This window comes from Nicotiana tomentosiformis, chromosome 2, assembly GCF_000390325.3.
Source record: "Nicotiana tomentosiformis chromosome 2, ASM39032v3, whole genome shotgun sequence".
Lineage (NCBI taxonomy): Eukaryota > Viridiplantae > Streptophyta > Magnoliopsida > Solanales > Solanaceae > Nicotiana > Nicotiana tomentosiformis.
Window position 1 is genome coordinate 189,937,689 of NC_090813.1, and position 9,762 is coordinate 189,947,450.

The window sequence follows — 9,762 nt, forward strand, 5'->3', positions numbered from 1 at the left end:
GATCCTTGATGAGTAGATCCTGTATCTGGTCTTTTATGGTGGTGGTTACTTTGCTTCCCTTTAGGGCGGCGAGTACACACATCGATGCTAGATCAGCTCTCCGACTGAGTGCATTAGCAACATGATTGGTCTTTCCACTTCGGTACTCTAGGTTGAAGTGAAATTCCGCTAGGAGTTCCTGCCACCTAGCCTGTCGTCCATTCAGCTTTAGCTGGTTCATGAAATGGCTAACGGTTGTGTTGTCTGTCTTGACCACGAATGGGGCTCCCAGTAGATAATGCCTCCAAAGGCGTAAGCAATGAACGACAGCCAATAATTCTTTCTCATGGGCGGCATAGCGCCGCTCTGCATCCTTCAGTTTCCGGCTCTCGTACGCTACGGGATGCCCTTCTTGTAGCAATACTCCACCAAGTGCATAGTCGGAGGCATCCGTTTGCACTTCGAATGGCTTGGCCAAGTCAGGGAGGGCCAAGACTGGGCTACTAGACATAGCCATCTTCAATGCGTCGAAGGCCTCTGCCCGCTTGGGGCCCCAATCCCACGGGGTGGCCTTCTTGAGAAGTTCTGTCAGCGGCACTGCAATGAGGGAGTAACTTTTCACAAACCGCCGATAGAAGTTGCATAGGCCAAGGAACAACCTCAAGGCATGTATATCCTTAGGAGGCGGCCATTCTGTAATGGCCTGAATCTTCTACTGGTCCATCTTGATCCTCCCTTCCTCGATGACATGTCCGAGGAAGTCAATTTGTTTCTGAGCAAAGGAGCACTTGGATAGCTTTGCATATAATTCGTGCTCCCGCAATCGGGCTAGGACCTTCCGCAAATGCTCCAGGTGTTCTTCTAGTGTCTGGCTATATACCACAATGTCATCCAAATAAACCACGACGAATTCATCCATGTATTCTCGGAAGACTTGGTTCATCAAGGTGCAAAATGTGGCTGGCGCATTAGTCAAGCCAAAGGGCATAACCAGGAAGTCGTACGACCCATATCTTGTCACACAGGTCGTCTTGTGCTCATCACCATCGGCAATCCGAACTTGCCAATAACCTGTCCTCAGGTCTATTTTGGTGAATACCGTCGCACCACCCAGTCTATCAAACAAGTCTGCCATTAGCGGAATAGGGTACTTGTTTTTCACGGTGATTTTGTTTAGAGCCCGGTAATCCACGCAGAGTCGCAAACTACCATCATGTTTCTTTTGGAATAGCACAGGGGACCCGTATGGGGACTTAGAGGGCACAATGATCCCTGTGTCTAGCATTTCCGTCAATTGTCTCCGAAGCTCGGCGAGTTCGGGTTGTGACATTCTGTATGGCGCCCGGGCAGGTGGCTTCGCACCCGGCACCAACTCAATCTCATGGTCCACAGTTCGCCTAGGCGGAAGACGCTTTGGCATGTCTTGTGGCATGATGTCTTCAAATTCCAGAAGTAACTCCTTCACGGGTGCAGGAATGGGACCCGAGGAGCGTTCTATATCTTCCATGCAGAGGGTAGCCAGGAACGTGGGTTCATGTCTTTTTACCCCCTTCTTCAACTGCAAGGCCGAGATGTTCTCGGCTGCCATCTTCATGGGAATGCACGAAATAATGCAGGGCTTGGCCCCATTTGCCCCCATCATCAGTAGCATGTCTGGATATGGTGCGGGCATGGTATTGGTCTGTCTCAGGAATTCCAACCCCACGATTAACTCAAAGTCATCTATGATCACTACGCGCAGGTTGAACTTTCCTTCATAAGGGCCAAGCTTCACTGGTACTTCTTTGGCTATTCCACACACTGGTTGAGGTGGTGAGTTGATAGCCTTCACACGACCTTTGCCCTTTCCTACAACTAGTCCAAGACGCTCCACCTGAGTCGAGGCTAAGTAGTTATGGGTGGCACCCGTGTCTATCATTGCCCGAATGGGCTTGCCATTTACCTTCATGTCAACGAACATTAGGGTCCTCTCTTGATGAGGAGGAGTCCTCAAATTCGCCTTCTTATTTCCTTTCCTGGTAATTGGACAGGGGTCCTTCTTCTTGCGGATACCGGCACTGGTTCCCGCTAAGGGCTCAGAAATGGAGCCAACAATTGCATTGAATGCACCTACTGGCTCGGTCTGGTCCGCATCATCGGCGTCGTCATCCGTCCCATCCTCAAAAGCTTGATGGGCGTTCATCTGTGCATGTGGACATTCATTATTCCAATGTGGTCCGCCGCAATGGCGACATCCTGAGGGGGGCTTCCTCCCCTGATCATTGTTGTTAGATGCAGCACTAGTACTGCCGGAAGAGGGAGTCTTGGATTTGGGTGCACTCCGGTCTCCTCCACTTCTGCTAGGGCCACTAGTGTTTGGTTGGCCCCCTTTGTATCCTCCTCGGACAGGCTGTTGAGGCCTATCCTTCCGGGCTTCCACTTGGTAATCCCCAAGGCACTCTGCTGCTTGGATTGCCTTAGGCAACGTGTCTACCCTTTGTCTCTGCAACTCCATCCGGGCATAAGGTTTCAACCCTTCCAGGAAGGTGAAGAGTTTGTCTTTGTCCCCCATGTCACGGATGTTCAGCATGAGCGCGGAGAATTCCCGCACGTAATCTCGCACTGATTTGGTCTGGCGGAGCTCCCGCAACTTTCTCCTGGCATTGTACTCAACATTTTCGGGGAAGAACTGTAGGCGTATGGCTGCCTTCAGTTCCGCCCATGTGTCGAGGGCATCTTCACCTGCCTTGATGGCTTCGTACTTCACCCGCCACCAGAGTTTGGCATCACCCTGAAGATACATGGCAGCAGTTGCTACCTTCTTAGCTTCTTCCAGGCTTCCCACGGCATCGAAGTATTGCTCGATGTCGAAAATGAAATTTTCCACTTCTTTGGCATTCCGAGCTCCACTGTATGGCTTTGGCTCAGGAATTTTCAGCTTTTGTGCCATGGGGGCGAGGTTCACACCACCCCCAAATTGGTTTCCGCCTCCTCGAAGTAGGCCTTGTAAAGCAGCATTGACAACATTGAGCTGGCCTGTCAAGTTGTCAATGGTTTGTTGCATGGCAGTCACCCTGTCTGCCTCTTGTTCCCTGTTGGCTAAATCCTCGGCACGCTCCTGCTGGAGGACCTCAAATTTACCAAAAATTTCAGCTGCCTCTGTGGCTGCTGTTTGCCGGTCTCCTTCAGAGTCGCGGCTGATGTTTTCTATGTCAACTTCGGCCTGGATGAGTCTGCGGTCCAGGTCGTCCAACCTTTGCACTAGGCTGGTTTTTAGATCGGGCACCATTTCCACGATGGGCCGTAATGCGTCAACCGTTCCCTCAAGGGTCGCGATGCGATCCCCATAATTCACCATGGTCAGAAATGGTGGTAATTGCAATGTGATCCCTCGTCCGATGTCGAGCCTAGGCTCTGATACCAACTGTTACGCGGCGCCTTCCTGAAGTTCCTTGGAAGGGCGACGTAAGGCTAGGCAACCGATGTCAGTACGGTTGCTGTCCGCCAACTGAGGTCCCCTCCGTACGCTAGACTAGATTGTCAGTGCCGTACGGGAAAACCAATGTCATGAGCAATTGAAAGAGAGCAGAAAAGAGAATTGAGAATGAAAGAAAGCTTGATTGCATTGAATGAAAGCTATTACAGAAAACAAGACGGTGTCGGGGGGAGAGACACCAGTACAGAGAATTGTTTGCTTGCTTGAAAGTTTTGATTGCTTGGTCCCCCTTAATAATGCTTAAAAAAAATAAACCAAAGTTACATGACTAGACCTATGAAAGCTGGAAAATCACACTTAAAGAAAATGCAGCAAAACTACTCTATATTTACAATGAAAAGGACTTAGTCTTCTACAAAGCAGCAGCAAGTCCGTTGGCAGCAACTTTGTCTTTAGCATCAGGGTCTGCGCGCGCGGCATTGTCTGCGCGCGCGGCGCTGTTGGCTTTTGCCTGTGGCTGGGCGCTGGCGATGGCTATCGGTGGGGCGACAGAGGCACATGCGCGCTTGTCACTTGGAGCTGCCGAGACCACGGGGCCGACCGTGGCGACGGGCGTTGGGAGGCTGGCCAGGACGCCACGGGGCGCGTCCAAGGGATCATGGGGCATGGCTGGAAAGCCGCCCATGACATTCTCCCCCACCTGAGTTGGCGACGTCCTCGGCGCCTTCCTTGCAAGGTAATCATCAATCAGGCTCTTGTAGGCTTTGAGGTTTGTTCCCCTCTCCCAAGTATTCTCCTCTGCATCACATCCCTGCCATTTCACCAAGAACTCCTGGTGATCTTTTCTTGAGGCGTGAATCACTCGATCATCAAGAATAGCTTCAGCACGCCTTTTTCCGGTTGAATTGGGGCCTCGAATACTTGGTATTGTGAGTTGGCTTCGTGAAGGATCCTCCACATCTTCCCGAAAAGGTTTCAGGAGACTGACATGGAAAACAGGATGGATTTTCCACCAAGCTGGGGTATCCACCCGGTATGCAAATTTTGGGTCGTGACACAGATAGAATAAAAGTGAAGACAATTAAGGGAAAACAACGACATTTCTAATCATCGACCAATCTGACAAAGGTTTACAACAAGAATCACCCCGAGGTACCACACCTCATAATCACAAGTCACGAGTCCCAAATCATAAATCATATATACACGGAACCTTGTGTCCACGTTATCAATCACAACCGCACACACAACTCACATGCTGCACGGACAACTCACATGCCAATATCACAATCCACCCGACAGGGTCACAGGCTCAATATCATAATCCGCCTGGTGTGGTCACTGGCTCAATATCACAATCTGCCCGGCATATTCACAGGGTCAGTAACACAATTCGTCGGGCGTGATCATAGGCTCAATATCACAATCCACCCAGCATAGTCACAAGTTCAATATACCAATCTGCCCAGCGTGGTCACGGGCTACAAGTCCAACCATAATGCAGAGAAAGCAGATATACAAGAATTCATGTACATGATCAATGAGCATCAAGTTTCATACTCATGGACTAGTATAAATGATATGTTATGGTGTATGCATGTACAAGTGTACTATCACAGCTCAAGTCAACAAGTAATATCAGAGACACCAAGTAGCACATTGGAAAAAACACAACAAATCACGTAATATGCATGACACACACACGGAAGTCACACCACCACATGAATATCATCAAAGAATATTCACCCAGGCCATCACATATTATCCCTGACATAGCCCTCCTTGTCTCGTCATGTGCGCAATAATAAATTAAATGCCTACTTTGTCTCGTCACACGCGCATCAATAACTATCCCACCATGTCTTTCTGCATGCACAAACCTGATACATATATACATATATAAATATATATATATATATATATATATATATATATATATATATATATATATATATATATATATATATATATTTATCCTACCTTGTCTAGTTGCATGTGCAATATCAATAATAATAATAATAATAATATCACGACATAACCTTATGCAAACACCCCGACAATCCTCTCAATAAGTTCATGTGTGCCAAAATCACAACGACACAACATATCGACTCGCACCATACGTGCCCATATGCCACAATATTTCCAAAACAACAATACCAATATCAGAACAACTCATAGACCACTGCTCAAAAAGAATATACACAAGAGTCTCAACCACAACAAAAAATAAAACGGAAGAATAAAATCAACAAGGAAAGATAATCCATGTAATAACAACTTCAATTAAATGCATAAGAATAAACTTAGGAGTCTAAGCCGGTCAATTTCCACATATAAGCCTGTGTAGACACTCGTCACCTCATGTACACGTCCACATAATTCAAATAGTGCAATTAAATCCAATCCTACAAGGTAGTTACCCCACACAAAGTTAAGCAAGATACTTACCTCAAAAGCCCTAAATCAATACTCTAAAAATGCTTTTCCTCTAAAATTCACTTTCGCTCGGCTCAAATCTATCCAAAATTGACTCAATAACATCAAACAATGCAAGTGAAATCACTTTCAATTACTAAAGTTAAGATTTTTACACAATTCCCAAAAAGTTAACAAAAGTCAACACTGAGCTCGCCCCGTCAACACCCGGGTCGAAGGATAGATTTTGACTACCCATAGCCCCACGAGTCCAAATATGTATTTTGTTTTCAAATCCGACTCCAATTCGACTCTCAAACCTCAAATTTTTATTTTTCAAAACATAGTAAAAAGTCCCCAAAAATCATCTTCAATCTCAGATTTAGATGTTAAATCACATAAATAATCATGTTATGTAATCAAAAGTGCATCACAATCACCTACCCAATGGTTTGGTATGAAAATCTCTCATCAAAAACGCCTCCCACCGAGTCTAGGGCTCAAAAAGTGATAAAATGAAATATGTCCCGAAATAAACAACATATAACCAGTTACAGGTGTCGCATTTGCAACCTGGTATTCACAAATGCGGATGAATGATCGCAAAAGCAACCCAACACAGCTCTGCCAATTTTGCAAAAGCGACAAAAAGTTTGCAAATGCGAACCAAGACCCCTTGCAAAAGCGACCCAGATCGCAAATGCGGAAAACCCCAGCCCAGTGCCCTATCGCAAAAGCGACTCTAGCTTTTGAAATGCAGTGTCTGCCTCACAAATGTGAGGTTCACTAATGCGAACAAGATCTTGCATTTTCGAGACCTGAAGCACTAGCAAAATCTGAACCTCTCTCAAACTCTCTGGAACACGTTCGAAACTCACTCGAGCCCTCGAGGCTCTATACCAAACATCCATACAAGTATAAAAACATCATAAGAACTCGCTCACGTGATAAAAACATTAAGATAATGTCCGAAACCACCAATCGAACACCAAAACACATAAAAATCACAATGAACTTCAAGAATTGCTAGAAACACAACCGTGCGCCTGATTCCTATCAACTCAACTCAGAATGTCATCCGATTTTGCATACAAGTCACTAATGACAAGGCGGACCTATTCCAAGTCCCAAATCAAAACCATGGTCAAACTTATGAAAATTATATCCTTCTAATTGCCAACTTTTGCCAAAAGGTACCAAATCAACATAGGAACATCCGAATCAAATTTTGGACATACGCCTAAGTCTAAAATCACCATCCGAACCTAATGAAACCATCCAAACTCGGATCCGAGATAAAATATGTAAAATTAAAACTTGGTAAACTCTTCCAACTTAAAACATCTAAAATGAGAATCATTCATCCAAATAAATCCCAAAGCACTCGAAAATCAAAATTGACCATACACGTAAGTAATAATACAAAATTTGAAGCTACTCAACACCTCAAACCACTGGACAGAATGCTAAAACTCAAAATGATCGGTCGGGTCGTTACATTCTCCCTTTTTTAAACAAGCGTTCGTCTTCGAATGCTCTAAGAGTCATTCCAATGCCATCAAATTACTATATAAACTTACCATACACATACACACAGGTGATCCCACATCACCCCAATCCACATAAGCCCGACAACACCATATCGACTGAAGATTATTCCTTTCACCCATACCGATAAGCCTTAGAATCAAATTTCAACACCTAAGCCTCCCCCAAAGACCCGATTCTCACATATACACACTATATCAACCTCAACTAGCTGCAACAACTCATGCATACATCCACAACATATAACCACATGACGTAACACATCACCCATATTCCCACAGCACCAACTATAACCACAATAGCTGCCCACTACCAAACCCGGTACCGGTAAATAGCCTCATAACAACTAGAACCTTGTTCCAAACCTTCACAACACTGATAATGATGTAAGAAACATATGAAACTAATAGCTACTCCCCATCGGTATCATACTATGAATTCATCCCATTAGGAAGAAGAAAATCACAAGCCACAACCACAAAGAATATCATCCTAACATAACTGCACCATGGCACCTAGCCCGGTCCAAACATACCTATCCATACGAAAACATGAAGATCCCATCCTCAACTCGGAATCACAAGTAGAATAGACATCACACCAACCAAAAGTCTTTCACTAACTCAATTTCGCAGAACAAAATCACAACACACAATGAACTTCCCATACCTGTAGAGAACCTAGATCACAAGTCATGAAACCATCCAGAAATCAGAGTAAAACCTACCGTATCAAGTAACAAAAAGTCCACCCTAGTCTCATAACCCTCAATAGTGACCAAACAAGAATGATAAACACGGGCTATCATAATAAAATTCACCAACTGGCGTAGACACATATACAGAGTACAAAAATCACGAAACATAACCATATATGAAACAAGGTAGGAGGAATCTCACCAATAAATGGGACCGGATCGAAACGATATTGATGCGTCTCTATGACAAACTGAAACCATACTTGTGATGATAGCATATGGTGTAGTAGCCTCAGTACAACTAGGAAAAGTATAACAACGGGTCAGGCTTCCCCCTCTAGGACGCCCTCTACCCCTCTGTTCCCCATCTCTAGCTGGCTGAGCATGTGTAGTAGCAACTGGAGCGGAACCTATAGCTTGTTTACCCTGCTGTGGTAAACCTGCCCGGAGTCTGGGACAATCTCTCACCATGTGCCTGATATGACTATCCCCCCTCTCTAGATCACGAATGAGCTCCATCCTCCTGGTGATCTCCACAACCTGCTGGAATAGAGTATTAGTCTCCACTTCCCGTAACACCCCAAGTTTGAGACCATAACTGAGTCCCTCAATAAATCTACGAACCTTCTCTTTAACTGTAAAAACCAAAGTAGGTGCATGGCGTGATAGCTCACTGAACCTCATAGCGTACTCGGACACAACCACTGTCCCCTGGCATAACTACTCAAACCCGGTGCGCCACACATCCCTGAGGTCCTGTGGAAGAACTCCCTAAAAACATAATAGAGAATTTAGTCCAAGTAAGCGGTGCTGTGCCAGTTGGCCTACTTCCCTCATACGCTTGTCACTATCGATATGCTGACCTCGTCGCTTGGAAAGTAGTAAGATCAACCCCACTCACCTCAACTATGACCATAGTGCGCAGAATGTTGGAACCTTCGAATCCCAATTCGAAGTCGTTTACTCAAAAATCACACCTTAGTAAATTTCTCCAAATTAAAGCTTTCTAAATTAAATTTTTCTTCCTAAACCTACTCCGTATTTCCCAAAATTCAATTCTGACCACACGTACAAGTTATAATACCTAAAGTGAAGCTGCTCATGGCCTCAAACCGCTGAATGTGGTGCTAGGGCTCAAAATGACTGGTCGAGTCGTTACACGCAAGTCATAATAGAAATTTAAAGCTACTTAAGACCTAAAACCACCGAACTAGATGTTGAAGCTCAAAATGAGTGGTCGGGTTATTACAGGGGTAAGACAAGTTTCTTTGGTATAGTCCACCATTGCACCTTGCACGTAACAAGTTTAAGGGATAAAAAATAATAATTAAAAAATGTAGAGAAATTAAGAATCCATAAATGTTGTTGATCATTAATAGGCATGCTATGATCTATGTAATGGGTAGACTGGGTAAATAATTTAATTTGGATAGAGACAGGTAAATAATTTGAGTTGGGTAGGTATTTGTGAACTTATCCTCTTTAGGAGGGCTTGCTGCTAGCCCCTAATGTTGAGACGTGATGGATGTCGGGCAGAACCAATGTTAAAGGCTTATACATTGCCCTTTGGCATGGGTTCGCACAGGCATTAGAAAGAAATGGGTAGAGCTAGGAGTGTGATTAAGTTATTGCATGGACTTGGGCAGGTCAGCTGGACAAGGTGCCTTGCGTGATGGCGAGGAGTCCTTGATTGTGGGCAACGGTT